This window comes from Prunus avium, chromosome 8, assembly GCF_965620075.1.
Source record: "Prunus avium chromosome 8, drPruAviu1.hap1.1, whole genome shotgun sequence".
Classification (NCBI taxonomy): Eukaryota; Viridiplantae; Streptophyta; class Magnoliopsida; order Rosales; family Rosaceae; genus Prunus; species Prunus avium.
The window spans coordinates 35869237-35884302 of record NC_142291.1 but is presented as its reverse complement, the minus strand read 5'-3'; the positions used below and the strand labels follow the sequence as shown (position 1 = coordinate 35884302).

The following is a 15066-nucleotide window of genomic DNA, read 5'->3' as shown; positions in this document are numbered from 1 at the left end:
TTTATTTAAGAGATGAGAGTGACAGTGAGAGAGGAAAGAAAGGATGTAGGGTGGCAGTTCACAATTTTGCATGAATTTGTAAGAATTCTTACAAAATTTGCAAAGAAATAATTCTAAAAGAAACAAAAACATGGAATTTACACACATAAACTTAATGACACCTCCTTGTAACCTTCCAAATTTTGAACACAAAAAAAAAAAAAAAAAAATGTAGCGACGGCCTTTTTTCTTTTTCTCTTTTTGTTAATTGGCTAGATTTGTTTAGTTCAAGTAGATCGAAAGAGATGGGTAGCGCATTAGATAATCTGAATGGGCAACAAAATTGGCTGCCAATTTCTGGACGTCGTCCCACTAGTATGTATTTCAAAACCCAATATTGTTTTCCATGTTTCTGATTTTTTTGTGTTTTGCTTTTCCTTGTTTCTGATTATGGGTTGTTTGTTCTACGCAGCAAACAACTTTTCGACCAGCAAGATGTGGATGTGGTCTTCCCACTTGATAAAGAGAAAGGCATCACTCTTGAAGACTTCAAGCTCATAAAGATGCATATGGCCAGCTGTATTTTCTCTTTCTCTCTCCCCTCTCTTGTTGGCTTTGGTTACATATTATGTTTCTGTTTTGATTGCCATGAATTGGGTTTTTGTTTTACTTGTTTTTATAGGATTTTAAATATGAGTTTTGTTATATGGGTTTTTGTTATTTTTTTGATAATATCTGTGCTTGATGCTGAATTGTTACATTTGGATTGAACTTTCTTCATTTCAATTGAGCTTCTTATGCCCCTCCATTTAAGAACTTGACTAGAGATGAAAAACATTATAAGTTTTGACAGGAACAGGATCCCAACGTCAAGAATCCCTAAACGAGGAATTTTGAGTACATTCCGTTCAGCTCAGGCAGGAGGTCATGCCCTGACATGGTTTTTGGGCTGCAAGTTGGTCCAATTAATTCTGGCTCGTTTGGTTCAGGGTTTTGATATGAGCAGGGTTGGTGAGGAGGCAGTGGACATGCGTGAAGGGCTGGGGCTTGCCCTGCCAAAAGCAAATTCGCTGGAGGCTTTGCTATCTCCAGGCCTTCCTCTTCACCTCTATGAAAGCCCTGCAATTGCTAGTAGATGAGAAAGAAAATCCCTGTAATTGAGTAAAACTTTGAGTTTGGTTAGAATTATAATCTTCAACTCATGCGTATGTATTTTTACGTTTATTTGGAGGTTACATCTACTTTAAATATTTGTTTTAGTTACGTATTTATTCGGGGGGTTTTGTGATTTTAATATTTGACCGTTACAAGATTAATGGTCGTTCTTATTACACAAGTTTTCTCTTTCGTTATTGTCCCAAAAAAAAGGTTTTCACTTTCATCCTCGTAATTTTTTTTCTTCAGTCTCACCCTGTGAGTCAATAACTTCCAGGTTGCAGAAACACTGGGGTTTTTCATGCCCAACCCATGATGTTCAACGAGGGTTGTTTTTCTTACCCCATTTGATCAGTTTTGATGAAGTAATAATAGTACTCCCTCCCTTGCAAAACTGATTCCAACGGGTGAGTTTGTGACAATTATATTGACTTTCTACTTCAGAAAAAAAAAAAAAAAGGGTTCTATATGAAGTTTAAATTGATTTGTTTGTAAAATTCATACAGTGTCTCTTCAAAAATAACACTTAAAACTTCGTTTATTACTAAAAAATAAAATAAAAAACACTTAAAACAAAATTTTGATGAAACAAGGTAAAGTTGTAGGAATGTTCCCTCAAATAACACCTCACTTTACTTTTCGTCCCTCAACTCCAAAAATTATCATGATCATCCTTAATTTATTTAGATATCGCATTGCACATATCGTACTTCCCTCGATTCTGTTCAATTTTCTATCAAAATTTAGGGCAAATTGGGAAATTCATATCAAATTTTAGGGACAAATAAGACTTTTACCTAGTCACCACCTCATTCTACCCAAACCCCTACCCCCCCTCCCTTCTCTCGATAAATAAAAAGTGGACGATAAGGATGAAGCAGGGCTGGGATTGGAGCGCTTGGAAATGGAAGTCATTATTAGATTACAGGGAACTCGCAGAAAGGGAGTGGGAATGATGAAGGAGACCCCAAACGACATTTTCTTTTTTCTTTTCTTTTTTTCTCTTTTTTTTGGGGGTGGATTTGTGATTTTTGGTAGACCCCAAACGACAGCAGGTGGGGGACAATGACTCTCTGTATTGATTATAAAAAAAAAAGTAGATTTTGTTGATGGTATATTGTGGTTGTTCTTGCGTTTTGGGGCTTCTATGACTTGGCATTTGGTTCTGTATTGCAGGAAATTGAGAGAGAGGTTTTTATTTGAGGGAGGGGGTAGGGGTAGGGGTAATGGCAGTGGTTGGTTCAGTTGCTGGGTGGGGGTGGGGAGAGTGGGGACACTGGTTTTTATTTTTATTTTTATAAATGAGTTTATTTATCTAATAAAATTTGATATGAATTTTCTAATTTACCTTTAATTTTAGCAGAAAAACAATCAAAACTAGTGCAACTACAGATCTAATTGAAGGACGATTATAACAATTTTTGAAGTTGGGGGAAGAAAAGTAAAGTGGGGTCTTGTTTGAGGGACCATTACTACAATTTTGCCAAGAAATAAATTTAGACTATCTCTTATTTTATCCACACCTGCACAAACAGTTGATAAGTTATGGAAATTTTTTTTTGTGGGCTTTATGTTTGTAGTGAACTTTATCTATGTAGTGTGTTTTTTGCATGGCTCGGGCATTGGTTATCTTGTGGTTATCTTCTTAATAAAACTTGTTTCTAACAACAAAATACAAACGATAATTTAAACTACCGAAAAAGAGGGTTCAAACTTGATACTGTTAATTTACAAATCAATGCGCACTTTTGTCCACTAGAATACATCCTGTTAGTAAAGTTTGATTGGTATACAAATTTAACATTATTATTCATGTGTAATAACATAAACCATCGATACGTGGAAAACGTTTTCGACCAAGGTCCCCACCCAATGGCCTAATAAGCCATCAAAGTATCATCACTATCAGTACGCTATATATAGATAATGAGATTACATTTCGGTTTGTGGCTGATAGTTTTCAACTGGCAACGAAACCTCGTCCATATGTTTTCATAGGACTGATACTTTTCAACCAGGCTTTACATCAACGGCAACTTCGTAGAAAATCTGTCACCCTAGGACAAAATCATGATCGATCGAGCAACGTTTTTTCTGTGTTTGATGTGTTTTTTCTTCCACACCACACGTTTAACCTTAAAATTCTAAAATGATACGACCATTAATCAGATATGTATAATGTACTGTACCATAGGAATTTAGAAGTCAAATGTTAATTGGGTACGTAATGGTTGTTGAATGATATATGACCTGTGCCACCACCTCTCAATGAAATGGAAGGCTTTGTTAGGGTTATGAGGTGTGAAAATCGCCAATAGGGCATGGAAAGTTGGAAACCACTATTAGGAGGACGACCTCTATATATAGGGCCCGCCCGGGCCACAAATATCTCAGTGCCATGCTCTGTACTGGGTCCAATCATTTACAGCACCATTCAAGACTTTTCCTGAGGAGGAAACACACTGTTGTCAGTACAAAAGAACCTTTAAATTATTTTGATTCACTATTTGTTAGTGTTAGCTAGCTAGCTGGATCCATCATAATGGTAAACATTACCGTCGTATAAGTAGCTAGGGTACAATTTACAAAGCCAACATGGCATAGCCCAATGAAAAATGGCCTTAATTTGCAGATAAGATGTCTCAGGTTCTAACCCCATGACATCTTGGTTGTGTGTGTGTGAAATCTTCATCCCTATAATTTAGTCTATCGCTTGTACTTAAGGCCCCATTTAGTTTATGGGAAAGGAGATTTGGAGATGGGAAATCAATTGTTTTCCCATGTTTGGTAAGTTTAGGCATGGGAAATCGTTGCCTGGCCCATGGGAAAGTAGGGGGAAAATGAAGTCATCCTCCCAACTTGGGTTTTGTTTTCCCTCCTCATGGGAAAGTTTAGGAAAATGAGCCAATAGTAAATAAACATTTTTCATGACCATTTTGTCCCCATTAACAATTTAGAATTACAATATATCATTAAATGCATTCCTTTTTTTTTTATTTGATTTAATATGGGTATAATTGAAAATTTATACAAACTTTGTTTTCCATTCACGCTCAAAACAAACATGAGAAAAGAAATAAAGTGATATCTCTCGATTACTTTCCCAGCATTACCAAACGTGGGAAATGAATCTTCCATTTCCCATCCCTTGGGAAATGACTTGGGAAATGATTTCCCCTCAAATTTATTCCGTGAAAAAAAGGGTATTAATTAATTCCATCTTCATGAACAAATGGGAATTAGGAATTAGTTTCCTATATAATCATGGCAAAAAAGAAAGAGAAAATTAGGCCCCAATTTTGACTTTGAGCATATACGTAGACACATTAATATACCTAAAAATAATATATTTATTTTTACGTAATTTAGTTTTTTTTTTAAAATACAAAGGATATGGGGAGGAGAGTTTATTACACAAATGTAGGCTTTTTACATAATTCATTGGGGTTCGAACATGTGAGACTGAGACCAGTGGCAGACCCAGACTTTCGTTCATCTGGGGGCTTAAAGAAATTCAACCAATATATAATCAAACAAAAAATATTTCAAACTTTAAATATTAATAGCATTGTCTAATAAGTAAATTTACAATTGTCCTCGACGACTTTTCATATTCTGAAAACGTTGCATAATAAGCTCATTATCAATACTATTAAATATGTCTTTTTCAAGATATACTACGAAGCAATCATTCATCCATTGGTCTCCCATTCGATTACGCATTCTGCTCTTCACGATGTTCATAGCAGAGAATGCCCTTTCTGCTGAAGCTGTTGCAACTGGAAGTGTTAACGCCAATTTTATGAGAAGATAAACTAGTGGATATGCCTTATCCTTTTTTGTCTCAACTAGTTTTTTTTGCAAGAGCAACAATACCTTGTAATTCTAAAAAGTTGGTGTTGGAATGCATATCATCAATATTAGTTTGAAGTTGATCTTTAAGTACCTCAAGTTCTTGTGACGAAAAATCATTCGGGTAAAGTTGAGCAAGCCGAATGAGCTTTTGCTTATCAAAAGAAGAAAATGAATCATTTGGACTCAAGCATGCCAAGCAAAGTAACAACTCAGTGTTGGCCTCATTGAAACGACTATTCAGCTCTTGGAGTTGCAAAGCTATCACTTCATAGAAAAAATCAACACGATAATAATGCATATTTGTGATTTTTGGACCGTTGTGTCGTGACCTCCCTCGAGCTAGAAACATATCACCCTTGTTAGGAACATCAATACTTTGATCCCTGCAAAAAACAGAAACTTCCTCCAATAAAGAATCCCATCCATTCTCCCTCATCTTCTGGAATTGTTGCTTACATAATTCAACTAAATCCATGGCATTCACAATATCTTGATCATCCCTCTGTAAGGCTTGTGACAATGCATTTGTGATTCCAAGTATATTCCTCATCAAATGCAAACTGAATACAAAATCAAATGATTGCACTAATCCTAACAGTATAAATGCCTCATGTTTTTTTTTTTTATCAACAGTCAATCTATCATTTGCAATTTCATCAAGCACATCAATTGTAGATGAGAACATGGTAATAAAGTTTATTAATGTACCATAATATGAGCCCCAATGTATATCACATGAACGCTTAATCTCTATTGCTTGATTTAAACCTTTCCCACTAGAAAGCTCCCCATTAATCAGTGCTTCAACTACTTTGAGAGCTTGCTTATCTCAAAGAATGTCACGATGCTTCGATGATGCTCCAACAATATTTACCACATTAGAAACGAAGGTGAAGAAAGCACCTATGAGGCTATGTTTTTTTGCCAAACCCACAATAGCCAACTGAAGTTGATGTGCAAAACAGTGAACATAGTAAGCAGACTCATTCTCCCTCATAATAAGTGTCTTCAGACCATTGAACTCTCCACTCATATTACTAGCCCCATCATAACCTTGACCTTGTAATCTGCACATACTCAATTTATGTCTAGAAAATAATGCATCAATACTTGCTTTAAGTGACTCAGCTGTGGTTCTTGTAACATGTTCAATACCTATGAACCGTTCAATCACACATCCTTTCTTGTCTACATAACAAAACATAACAACCATCTTCTCTTTTACTGATACATCACGAGATTCATCAACTAAAATAGAAAAGAATGCATCATCCATATCTCTAATAATAGCATCAGTTGTTTCAACAGCTGCAGCATTTACAATGTCTTTTTGAATCTTAGGTGAAGTTACTTTGAGGTTTTCAGGAGAATTTTTTAAAGCAACAGCTCTAACTTCCTCATTGTGATCAACAAGAAATTGCAAAAGCTCAAGAAAATTACCTTGATTGCTTGAATCCTCAGACTCATCGTGGCCACAAAAGGCAAGACCTTGTCGTAGAAGAAATCTAATACAATCAACACATGCATTCAATCTGATTCTATAGTCAATTCGAGATTGATGTGAGTGCTTATGGAAAACATTTTCAATATGTTGTTTTTCATTCATTAAGGCTTGACATTTTTTCAGAGCTTGGTTATGGGAACTGTTGGGACCTCCAACATGAACTTGAAATCTTTCCTTTTTCTTCCAATTTGAAAAACCTGTACCAACAAATGAGTCACCTCCAGCTTTCTCTCCCAAATTTGTTTTAAAAAGATAACAACATAAGCAAAATGCAGCATCTTCTTTGATGCTATATTCCAACCAATAAGGGAATTCATCAAACCATGCCAGGTTGAATCGTCTTGACTCTTTTCCAAATTTCTTTTGAGGGAAATCATGATTTCTAGGCTGACAAGGGCCTTTTTGTAAGTAAGCTCTTCTAATTTCATCTCGAATGTTTGGATTGTAATCTGTTGGCACTAAAACTAAACAGATAGAGATAGGTGCAACTTACAGGTGATGTGGACGATCAAGGATCGATTGAGCATTCAACGCAGGTTCTTCTCGTCCTGGGATGCCGATCCTGAATCAAAAGAAGTCGAGGCTCGTGAGGTCTATGGCACCGGTGTGGGACTAGCCTAAGACCCTCCGATGCCGAAGTAAGTTTCTTTCTAAGAGCTTTTGCTACTGACAATGTATTTAGTATAAAAGTCAAAATGAAAAGTCTTACCCCTTGTGTTGTAGTAAAGGGGCCTATTTATAGAGGGCATTTAGTATGCTTTATGTACTTAATTTCGATGTGGGACTCGTGGGAGGGTCCTCCGAGGTTAACACGAGTCTTTGGATATTTAGGGCGGAGCCTTCGAGGTTTGTTCCGCAAAATCGCCAACCCGTACCGATTATAGGCCTGGCTCGAAGTCATTGGTAGCTAATGCCGATTGGCTAGGCGCTTGGGAGAGCTTACCATTCCACGTGTCAGAGTGTGAGCAGAGGGTCAGATATGGTACACACATAATCTAAAATCCGAGTTCGTAAACCAGGATCAGAATGAAGATCTGACATATTGATTTCTATGCAACTTTGCTTTGAACTATCATCACTTCTCCCAATAGGTCCTGACAACTCCAACTCGGATTTTCTTTTAAATATTTTTCCATAACTGTCATAAATAGTTTATATAATTTTTTTATCAAGATATATAATAATAATAATAATAATAATAATAATATCAATCATCTGTACAAACTGAATGCATATAAATAAGAATATAATGAAATTAGTTTGTAAAAAACAACTAAGTACTACCCTGTAAAATCAATTGAAGTAGCGAGTTTGATTTGTTGGGCTGCAGACTTTTGTCAAATAATGAGTTTGGCGGCTAAGTTCTCCACAAAATTATAGAATGAGTGAACTTTGTGGGATCTCTATTCTTTTTTTTTAACATAGGGTTTAGGGTTTTTTTTTTAATATAAGCTTTGGGCTTAAAGTGTATGTATTGAATGGGCTATGTGGGGGCTTTACTTGAGAAGGACCTAAAAATAATTAAAAATAATGAATTTAAATGGGATTATATGGCTGAAGTTTTTGGGTAAGGCCCCGTTTGGGATTGCTTTTTTTGGCCAAAAACCTGCTTTACTTTAAAGTTAAGCAGTTTAAGGTGTTTGGTAAAAATAAAATATCCCAATTATTTTAAAAGCAGTGGTCTTTTGACAGCAGCTTTTAAAAGCAGACTCTGGGTTGCTTTTCTAAGCTGCTTTCAAAAGAAGCAGAGATGAATCTTTAATGAATTTTTTTAATTCCCAAAATACCATCATTCATTTTAAAAAAAATGGCACCACCTCCACTTCTACATCCAACTCCACCACTTGCACCACCACATTCACTACCTCCACAACCACCGCCTTGAGCGTACCGAACGGCAGGGGAACGGACAAACCAGATGACCCCCGGGATGAGGCCGTAACCCCACAAGCGCAACCCGCCGAAGATTTATAATCGGTCATCCTCTCCGAAGCACAACCGGACAGACAAATTCGAATCGGTACCACCTTGAGTCCGGCACTGAGGGCCGATTTTATCGCCTTCCTGCGCACCAATGCAGAAGTCTTCGCCTGGTCATACGACGATATGCTCGGCATCGCCCCGAGCGTCATCAGCCACAAGCTCAGCATCTGCTCCACTTTCAAACCCATCAGGCAGAAACGGCGGGCCTACGATGCCGAACGGTATGAGGCAATGAGGCTCGAAGTAGACAAACTGAAGACCATCGGCTTCATCCAGGAAGTAACCTACCCAATTTGGCTGGCAAATTCGGTTTTAGTAAAAAAAATCAAACGATGCTTGGAGAATGTGTCAAGACTATACCGATTTAAACAAGGCTTGCCCAAAGGATAGCTTTCCTCTGCCAAGAATCGATCAGATGGTAGATGCCACGGCAGGCCATGAACTTCTCAGCTTCATGGATGCATACTCAGGCTACAACCAGATATTCATGAGCCCTACCGATCGCGAACACATGGCATTCATCACCGACAAGGGACTTTACTGCTACAAAGTCATGCCGTTCGGCTTAAAGAATGCTGGGGCAACATACCAGCGATTGGTCAACAAAATTTTTTCCGACCTCATTGGCAGCTCGATGGAAGTCTATGTGGACGACATGCTGGTCAAAAGCAGAACGGCCGATTCTCATCTCCACAACCTCTCGCTCATGTTCGGAGTCTTGAAAAAGTACAACATGCGCCTCAACCCGAGCAAGTGTGCCTTCGGCGTTTCCTCGGGCAAATTTCTCGACTTCATGATCAGCCAACGAGGAATCGAGGCCAACCGTGAAAAAATCAAGGCATTACTCGACCTGCAGGTCCCGAAGACACAGAAGGATATTCAGAGTCTGACTGGGCGTGTCGCCGCTCTGGCCCGGTTCATATCCAAGGCTACCGATCGGTGCGCTCCATTCTTCAAAGCCCTCAAAGGAAGCAAACGGCAGATTGTCTGGACTGCCGAATGCGATCGCGCCTTCCAAGATCTTAAGGCCTACATGAGCAGAGCACCCCTACTATCCACTCCTCTTCCCGGCGAAGAACTCATCCTCTACCTCTCGGTTTCCGCAACGGCACTTAGCTCTGTGCTCATTCGCAAGCCGAACGACATAGAACTCCCCATTTTCTACACTAGCCATGCCTTGCAAGACGCTGAGATTCGGTACCCCGAGCTAGAAAAACTCGCCTACGCTCTCGTCCTTTCAGCACGCAAGCTTCGGCCATACTTCCAAGCTCACAGCATTACCGTCCTCACCGATCAGCCTCTGCGCCAGATACTCCAGAGACCGGAGACATCCGGTCGGCTAGTCAAATGGGCCATCGAGCTCGGCGAATTCGACATCCACTACCACCCTCGTCCTGCCGAGAAGGGACAGGCTGTAGCCGATTTCATCTCTGAGTTGACCGCGTCCGAGGGGCCAGATTCGAAGGACGCCGCCTCCGATTCATCTTTGACGGTACCAGTCGCCCACCTGACCGAAGGAATCTTTAATCCGTCGATTCCCCTTTGGACTCTTTACGTGGACGGTTCGTCCAACCGACAGGGCAGCGGAGCTGGCCTGGTACTAAAGGCCCCTGACCAAACAACCATCGAGTATGCCATCCGATTCCAATTCCGGACTTCCAACAATGAAGCCGAATATGAAACTCTGTTGGCAGGCCTTCGGCTCGCTAAAGAAATGGGCGCTCAGCAACTCAGGATCTGTAGCGACTCGCAACTTGTCGTCAACCAGATACTGACTGAATTTGAAGCCAAAGACACTTCGATGGTTGCCTACTTGACACACGCTCGCCGATTGCTCCACCACTTCACTGCGTACCAAGTTCAACAGATCCCCAGATCCGAGAACAGCCACGCCGATGCTCTATCACGCCTTGCATCGGCGATCGACGACAACCTAGGGCGCCATGTGCCGATCGAGGTCCTCACTCGGCGCAGCACCACCGACCTCGAGGTACATGCCGTTCGGCAGGATCCCAGTTGGATGGATCCTATCCACGCCTACCTCGCAAACAGCGCGTTGCCTGACAACAAATCTGAAGCAACGACTATCCGCCGCCGATCGGCACGATACCTCCTTCTGAATCAGATTCTCTATCGGCGTGGTCACTCCTTACCATTGCTTCAGTGCATGACCCCGCAGCAAGGAAACTACGTCCTACGAGAGATTCACGAGGGAGCCTGTGGGAACCATTCTGGGGCCCGATCATTGGCTTTCAAAACCATTCGGCAAGGGTACTACTGGCCGACTCTCCATGCCGATGCCACCACCCTGGTCCAGAAGTGCGATCAATGCCAGCGTGTCGGCTCCGTTCCAAAGCTGCCTGCCGAACCACTCTCCCCGATTTTTAGCCCATGGCCCTTTGCCCAATGGAGTTTAGATCTCATCGGCCCTATGCCCCAAGGAAAGGGACAGGTCAAATTTGCCATCGTCGCTGTCGACTACTTTAAAAAATGGACCGAAGCCGAAGCTTTGGCAACAATCACTGCAGCCAGGGTTGAACATTTCGTATGGAAGAATATTATTTGTCGATTCGGCCTCCCGAACGCAATAATCACCGACAACGGCAAACAATTCGACTCATCTCAGTTCCGGCACCTATGCCACCGATTTGGCATCAACCTGTTCTTCGCCTCCCCAGCACATCCACAGTCGAACGGCCAAGTCGAAGCCATCAACAAGATCATCAAGAAGACGCTGAAGAAAAAGCTTGGGACGGCTAAAGGAGCATGGCCCGATCTCCTTCCGGAAGCACTATGGGCCATCAATACCTCCTACCGACGGTCGACTGGCGAGACGCCATTTTCCCTTGCCTTTGGTTCCGAAGCCGTTGTTCCAGTCGAGATCAACGCACCCTCGTGCCGAACGGCATCTTACAAGCTAGAGCAAAACGAAGCCCAGCTCACTCTCAACCTGGACCTCATTGAGGAACACCGTTCCCAGGCTCAGCTTCCGAATGCTGCCTACAAACAACGGACTTCCCGCTACTACGACTCGCGCGTCAGACGCCGATCGTTTAAAGTAGGGGACTGGGTACTATGTAAAATCTCCCTCGCCACCAAGGACTCCAACGAAGGCACCCTTGGTCCATCTTGGGAAGGTCCTTACGAAGTAGTCACCATCTGCCGGCCAGGAACTTACCGTTTGCGCGGTACCGATGGTCAAACCCTCGGCCACCCTTGGAATGTAGAACATCTCAAATATTACTACAAGTGAACGCCCCTTCGGTCATCACCTTTGTACACAAAGGTCGTACCTTCGGTCATCCACTTTTGTAATCGGTTTATTTTAAAACTCCCTATTCTATACATACGGCATTACCATACAACAATATTATATCGAAAATATTCTACATACGACATGCACACATACAGAATTAAGGGACATAGCACATTAACCCGAAACAAACTTAACATTGATAAATAAAAGGCCACAGAAGGGCCATTTGTCTTTACACGCCGCCATTCGGCATGTTCAAAATAATTAAAAACACTGAGAAGTCTAAGGGGCTTGGGGTTCGGCATCAGCGGCTGCACCTTCACATCCAGGATCGGCGTTTGCATCCTCGGCATTGGTCGAGGCTTCGGCATTCGGCGCGCTGCTTGCGTTTGGCGCAGGGAGGTTCCCTTCCTCCTCACTACTGGATTCGGTGTCGTCGGTTTCCTCGGCCTCGGCATCCTCGCCCTTGTAGGCCTCCACCATCTCTTCGGTCACCCCTTCCGGCAGCGGTGGTGGATCCCGGAGGAAGTTCAGGTTCAGCTTCTTGTCTGCATTGTACCGTTTGACTCGATAGAGAAAGTCGTCACATTGCTGCATGACCTCTTTATCCACCAAAAGCGTAAACTCCTCCAACGATCGGTAGTCAGCAACGGCCTTTGCCTTCGCCTCTACCAGCTCCCTGGCATGCGACCGCTCGGCCCGTCCATCGCCACCTCTACCGCTGCCTTAGCCTCATGGGCAGCCACCACGTCCAGCTCGGTCGCCGCCAGCTTCGACGTCAGCTCAACAATTTTGGCCGCATTTTCCTCGGCACGCTGATCCGCCTCCTGCAGCATCTTTCCGGCATCAGCGATCTTCGAACGGCCCTCTTCAAATCTCTTTTGGTACCGTTCGGCAGCATTCACAGCTCGCTTCGCGCAGAGCCACATGTCCATATTAGCCTGCCACACCAACGGACACATTAGTACATGCCGAATCGAAGTATCCTTGAGAAGCTACAAATCCTACACTTACCGCTGCCTGGAGACGAAAGGCCCGACCGGTTTGTTCACGCAACGTCTTCGTCGATAGTTGCTCCAACTCAGCCAGCTCCATCTGGGCACCGTCAATCATACAGTTGATGAACGGCACCGCCTTCCGAGGACACGCGATGTTAACCGGTCCCTCTTCCCCCTCCACCTCATCATCAGGGATCTGCACCGATGTCCCCTCGTTCGGGCCCCTTGGCCGTTTCGGCAACGGCGTCACATCGATGGGACCCTCGATCTGCCGTTTGCCCTTCATTTGGAGGTGGGCCTCCCGAACGACCTCTGCCTCCGCCGCCCTCTTCTCCCTGCGGCGATCAGCCACCGTCTGCTCATCAGCCGACGTCCCTCCCGCTGGCCCTGCCGTCCTCCTCTTCTTCGGCCTGGGGGACTGAACCTTCTTCGTCTTTGGCGCCCTTTGCCCCTCTAGACGCCTCCTCGTCGCCTCGCTCATAGGCCTACCTCCTGCCACTGCAAAACAAAAAAAAACACAAAGTCAGAAAGGAAACGGCAGCATAGGAAAATCGACAAAACAGACCCTGCCGAACGGCATCTCTTACTCTGCCTTTTTTCTTCCTCTTCTTCCTCCTTCACCCTCCGATCGTGTTCGGCCCTACCGATCAGGCCTGCCTTGAACAGATTCCGAAAGTAGAGCAGCTCCTTAAAAAACCGATCTTCTTCGGCAATCTTCGCTCTCACCCTCTCGATTGCTTCAATCTCTCTGATCGGTGCGGCCGGCCGTTTCAAGGACACTGAAACCAAATTACAAACGGTCAGTACCCAAAAAAAAAAAAAACGGTCGTCCCGAGCAGCGTAATCCAAAAGTTTGGGTTATACTGCCCTGGTGCATAACCGATCGCCGCCAGGATCTTCTGCACCGAATGCCTTAACGGCAGCCGAAGGCCATGCTTAAACACGTCCGTGAAGAAGACCACCCCCTTGTCCGGAATTCGCATCCCTACCGATTCCGGAATATTGTACTCCGACCGAATCTTAGCCAACTCGTATTCGGTCAGTGTGTTCGGCTCTAAGTCATCTACTCCGAACACAGGTTCCGTGGGCTTCGCCATCGGGATCCGTTGCCTACCCCTGACGACCCTCAGCACCCCTTCCCCTGGAACGGTAACAGAGACGCCACCCCCATCGGCCTCACGACCCGAAGTCGAAGGCTCACCACCCCCAGGCACTTTCGTTGGAGTGCCCCCAGCCTCGGCACGCTCTCCTGCCCCCTCCACTATCTCACAGCTCGAAGAGCTAGCAGGTTCAGAACTCCCACTCTCTTCGGCAGAACTCCCCGAGGACGACTCATCCTCGTATGCCCTCGGACTACGCCTACGCTTGGATTCGGTATCTGACATCTACAAACAACACACGAACGTACACTAAGGGCTATGCTAGAATCCAAATCCTATTCTACCTCCTAAAAACACTATGTTCATGCGTGTTCATGCGTGTTCATGCTCGTTCATACATTGTTCAAACAAAAATTCTTGAAATTCAACACTTTGATCCAAGGGAATATGAAAACACGGCAACATACCTTGTTTACACGGTGTCTCAAGCTCGCCGGAAATCGCCTCCGCCTTGTTCAACCTCGTCGGAAATCGCCTGCTCAGCCTTCGCAAGGTCGCCGGAAATCGCCTCTCACAAGCTCTCTTTGCTCTCCAAATTTCCAAGTATTTGAACTCTCGTCTCCTCCTTACATTTATAAAGCCGATTTAGCATCGGGAAGCGAAGCGACGCATCGGAACACGAAACGACGCGACTTTTCGCAGCCATGCCGACACGTGTCACGCATGCATGGGGGCGACCAACCGTCGTCAGTTGACACGTTTCTAATCCTCAGAGACGCTTCAACTTCCCGAGTGTGGCAGATCTAGCCACCTTCGAGCACAACTCCACTAACCAACGGCAGGCGCACATCGTCGAGTTTTCACTCACATCTCGTGCCGAACGGCCGGCGCACATCGATGAGTTTTCACTCACCTCTCGTGCCGAACGGCAGGCGCACATCGTCGAGTTTTCACTCACATCTCGTGCCGAACGGCAGGCGCACATCGTCGAGTTTTCACTCACATCTCGTGCCGAACGGCCGGCGCACATTGATGAGTTTTCACTCACCTCTCGTGCCGAACGGCAGGCGCACATTGATGAGTTCTCACTCACCTCTCGTGCCGAACGACAGGCGCACATTGATGAGTTCTCACTCAACTCTCGTGCCGAACGGCAGGCGCACATCGTCGAGTTTTCACTCACCTCTCGTGCCGAACGACAGCCGCATATTCATGAGTTTTCACTCACCCCTGGCA

The 15066-nt window shown here is 43.8% G+C and overlaps 1 pseudogene; it reads right to left on the bottom strand.

The window, feature by feature from the left end:
• Positions 1-4719: 4719 nt before the first annotated feature.
• LOC110744291 (uncharacterized) lies at positions 4720-7534 on the bottom strand (annotated as a pseudogene).
• Positions 7535-15066: the final 7532 nt, after the last annotated feature.